At 55.3% G+C, this 4,157-nt stretch overlaps 1 long non-coding RNA gene across 1 annotated transcript; it reads right to left on the bottom strand.

Annotated features, from left to right (window-relative positions):
* Window positions 1–2,335: 2,335 nt before the first annotated feature.
* On the bottom strand, window positions 2,336–4,131 carry LOC144224342 (uncharacterized). The gene is made up of 3 exons (XR_013333016.1): window positions 4,061–4,131; window positions 3,412–3,484; window positions 2,336–3,007 (listed from the first exon to the last, which is right to left on the bottom strand). It is a non-coding gene; the product is annotated as an uncharacterized LOC144224342 (long non-coding RNA).
* Window positions 4,132–4,157: the final 26 nt, after the last annotated feature.

Genomic DNA, 4,157 nt, shown 5'->3' with positions numbered 1-4,157 from the left:
GGGGGCCCCGCGCAGCCCCGGGCCCCCTCCCCGCCGCCCTCCCCGGGCGTGTGAAGGTTTAATCCCGACAGCTTCAGATAAAGGGAGCAGTTGTAAAACGCTCATATGCTGTTTGCAGACGAGGCTCTGGGGGATGTTGGAGAATTTGAAAGTAAACGTTTCCCTCGCAAGCGGCATAAAATAGTGTTTAAACAAATATTGTATTGGCATGCTCAGGGGGCTCGGTGCCAAAAAGTAAAGNGTCCTGGCCACCCCACCTCGGAGCCCCCTCCCCGCCCATTTCCTTACCTCGGCTGGAGTTTCCATACCTCCGCTTCCCAGCGCCTGGGGACAGGCCTCCCAGGGCCTGGAGCCACTTTGCAGTGGCACGGTCCCGAGGGAATTCTTTGTGTGGCTACCTGGGCCGGTCTCCTCCCTGGGGGAGGGGAGGGCACGCTTGGCCACTTTTAATTCTGCTGTTTTTTTATTTGGGCTTTTCCCAGCTTCTGGTCTGCCCTCGGGCTGTTCTAGAATGTGGACTCTAGACCTTGCAGATGTGTGCCCTCCAGGCCTCCCTACCTCCTGGCCCCTCAGATTGTACTTCTGGCTTCTCTTCCTTCATCTTTCTTGCTTTCGTTTTCCCAGACTTGCCTGCTTCCCCTTCCCTTGGCTGAGGGTTACAGGAACTTGTGAGGTTGTCTCCCTGATTTCAACTCCCTTCAGACCCAGACATAAGGAAAGTTGTCACTTGTCTGAGAGTTTCAAAGTTAGTGACTGTTTCATAGGACTCAAGTTGGGTCTTGTCTTGTCCTTCTGCTTTGAGAAACCTGCTGATTTCGGGATGTGAGTTAGCGGTTCTCGGGGCCCATGAAGGTGACCTGGCCGGCCCTTGCTCTGGCTTCTGAGAGATGAGTCAGAGCAATCTGTTTTCCAAGTCACTGGGTGAGGCTGAGAGGGAGAACCATCGCCCCCCCTCCCCCCCAAAAAAACCGGGCCAGGTTCACGAGGAACAGGGCGGGACCGTTAGAGAGGTTTTTATCTTTCGTGGGAATTATTTTGAGGGGAATTTGCAGGGGCCAGACTCTTTCCGCAGAACCTCCCAGGCTGTGGGTGGGGACCCTCCCCAGCTTGCACTGACCGTGGCCAAGGCCTTGGAGGAGACTCCGGGCTTGGCCCACCTAGAAGTGTGTGTGTGGAATTAGGCGAGGCCCTTCTGGAGTGCCACTCTGTGTTTTCAGGGTGGGGGGGTGCTCCCGGCCTCCAGGAGACCCTCGGACAGAGGAGAGCCTTTGAGTTGCCTGGACGGAAGAGGGGGCCGCAGGGCCACCGGTCAGCGCCTCACTGCCAGGCTCTGGGGGTCTTGGGGGCTGTGTACTGTAGCCGGCTTGTTTGCACTGCCGACTGAAAAATACACAGATACTTCATGCTTTTTGTACTCCCACAAGTGCCCTGTACACAGTGCGGCCCATGGGGCTGGATTAGCGAACCAGGGGATTGGGCAGGCAGGCAGACAAAATTGGATATTTGTCTAATAAACACCCTTCTCCCATCAGGGCCTCCCTTGCCCCCCACTCCCAGGGGCAGAGGGGGGGCACTTCACCCCCCCAGATGCCAGCAATTCCCATTAAATGAGACCAGAAGGTTGTCGTGTGCACTCCGAAGGCCTGCGTGACCCTACATACCCCGCTGGCTTGTTAATGCTTAGAAAGAGCCCAACACCCTCGTGTGCCCTCCGGGTACAGGGCGCTTGCTTTTTCTTGGCCAAGTGTGTGTTCATCTGAAGGACGCTCACTCCTCACTCATGACGCTGGTGTGAGGGAGGAGGAGGAGCAAACTAGTCTTCCTTCTTTAGGCCCCAGTCGGGGGGGAGATCTCTTCCTGTGCCAGAGCCCGACCTTGGTGCAGGACATGGCCAGGCCGGGTGGACCTCGCCGGCTGGCCACAGCTGTCCGCGCTGGGCCATGGCCCCTTGAAAGGGAACCCCAGGGAAGCCGTTCCCCCCTTTCTTCTTTTCAGTAAGTGTCAGAGGCATGGACACAGGAAACACGTGGAGAATGCCAAAGAGAGGAACTATTGTCAGATTCCAGAAAATCCAGAGGCGGAATAGGTGACTGTACCCACCCCCAGACTGTGCAGCAGCCTCCGCGAACAAGGCTCACCAGAGTCTGAAGACCTCCCGGAGGAAGGCTACCCTGTAATTGTGTCCTGAGGCTCGTGTCCTGTGTCCCCAGGGAAGGGGACACCGGTGTTTGGTGGCATCCTTTGGTAAAGAGCAGTAGCTTTGTGGTTCTTAAATAGACACACGGCACCAGACTCAATGTTACTCGTTTTCTCTAAGATTCATTTGGGTGTTTGCTGTGGGTGATTAAAAGATTCAAAAAAAACAGATCACAGGTCATTGTTTTTAGATTTTGAGGGTGGCAGGAAACACTCTTCACCTACAAAGCCATGTGGAAAAACCCCGAGAAAATGCACCGACAGGAACAGCGTCCTTTCTTCGGTTTTACTCTCTTGCTTCTCCCCATTTCTTCCCCGACAAAAGCATCCTCGGTAATCCTGCGTGTGTTCTGATTCTGGTTTCTTGAAAAACTCACAGAGGGCAGAAAATAAGTCATCTAAGACATGACCCAAGAGTGCATCTTACACTTTTTTGAGATTTTGCTTTAAACTGAATACGTTACTGTGGTTTTAGGTCTGTGCAAGTGTGTTGCTAAAAAAAACCCAAAAACAAAAAACAACCAGGTTGCTGGGAAGTGTGTTTTAACTGTGAGTGCCCGGTTTCATGCATTAGCATAAGAAAAAAGTTTCAGTGCATTTACTATTGTCCTGAATGTAAGAGCTGCAGCAAAGGGAAGGAAAGCCGCGAAAGGGTGATGGTCCATTGAGATTCTTCTTCAGCCCCCAGCTCGTCATCTGCTGCTGAAATCTGCGATCTGATATCACTTTTATCTCGCTTTTCCATTCTCTGGCCTTTCTCACACATTCACTTTTGTCGGGGTTTATTGATTATGTTTTCTTCGCTGCAAATCTGTGGAAAATTTAATGAACCAAAAACAGCAGTGAAATGAAGGGGACTTTTTATTCATTAGCACGGGATTGATTTCCCCCCTTGGGCCGGGGGGCCCCTGGCCTCCAGGGAGTGAGGCCGGGGGTTGGGGGGTGGGGAGGAGGGTGGATGGCCCTGCCGCAGGTCGAGGCGGAGCCTCCCCAGGCCTGCGGCCTCACCAATGACCGGCTGCACCGGGTGGGCTGGTTGAGCCTGGGACTCCTTGGAGCCATTGAGCATTCAAAGCCGGGCCAGGATGGCCCTCCCTGGGCAGCCTGAGTCTCCCTGGCTGCAGACCCTAGCCTCTCCTCTGGGGTGCTGGCTCTGGGGGCTTTGGGCAGGGAGCCGGTGGGGATGGGAAATTTGTATTCCCCAACCTTACGAACCAGTTGAGTGCCTGCCTAGGCCTTCCCCGGGACACACATAAGTATCTCTCTTCCTCCAGCCCAGCTCGGAAACCTGTAATTAAGCAAAGCCCCTGGTGTGATTACACTTTGCTGACTCCGCTGGGTTTGGAACCGCTTCCCTCTACGAAATAGGGTGAACTCTTGGTCTTTCCAGAAGCTTCCTGGGCAGCCTGCGGTGCAGTTCTGTGGCACATCCGTCTGTCTGTCTCTCCCTCCCCTACTCTTTCTCCTGTCCTCCCTCTTCTCTTTGTCTGCTTTCTGTCCTTCTCTCCCCCCTCCTTTTTACTCCTCCGCCCTCTCTCGCTCTCCTTTCTCCTTCAGCGTTTCTCTTACTCCATTTCCTCTTTTGCAGCTTTATTGCCCCCTCTCTCTCCTTCCTCTCCCAACTCTCTTTGTTTCTTTCTCCCTCTTTTTTCTTTCCTGTCTCTTCCCATCTTTTCCCTTCTCTCACTCTCTCTCCCTGTCTCTGCTTTCCCTTCCCCTCTCCCCGTCCCCCCACCCAGTCCCCACCACTCCACTTGCTGCCCGGTCGGTGGTCGGTCGGTCGAGGGCTGGCCCCGGAGGCGGCGTGCCCAGCCCTGTGGGGACCGTGCCCGCGTCCGGGGGACAGTCGGTGCCTTCCTCCCACCTGCACGCTGGCCTGGTTCGCGGCTCCGCGAACAATGGCCACGTTGTCCAACCGGCGCACCGGCCGCCTCCGGCGAGTGGCGGCGGGCGGGGCCGTG

Source organism: Crocuta crocuta, unplaced genomic scaffold (assembly GCF_008692635.1).
Source record: "Crocuta crocuta isolate KB4526 unplaced genomic scaffold, BGI_CrCroc_1.0 scaffold548, whole genome shotgun sequence".
Lineage (NCBI taxonomy): Eukaryota > Metazoa > Chordata > Mammalia > Carnivora > Hyaenidae > Crocuta > Crocuta crocuta.
This window is presented reverse-complemented; position numbering and strand designations above follow the sequence as displayed.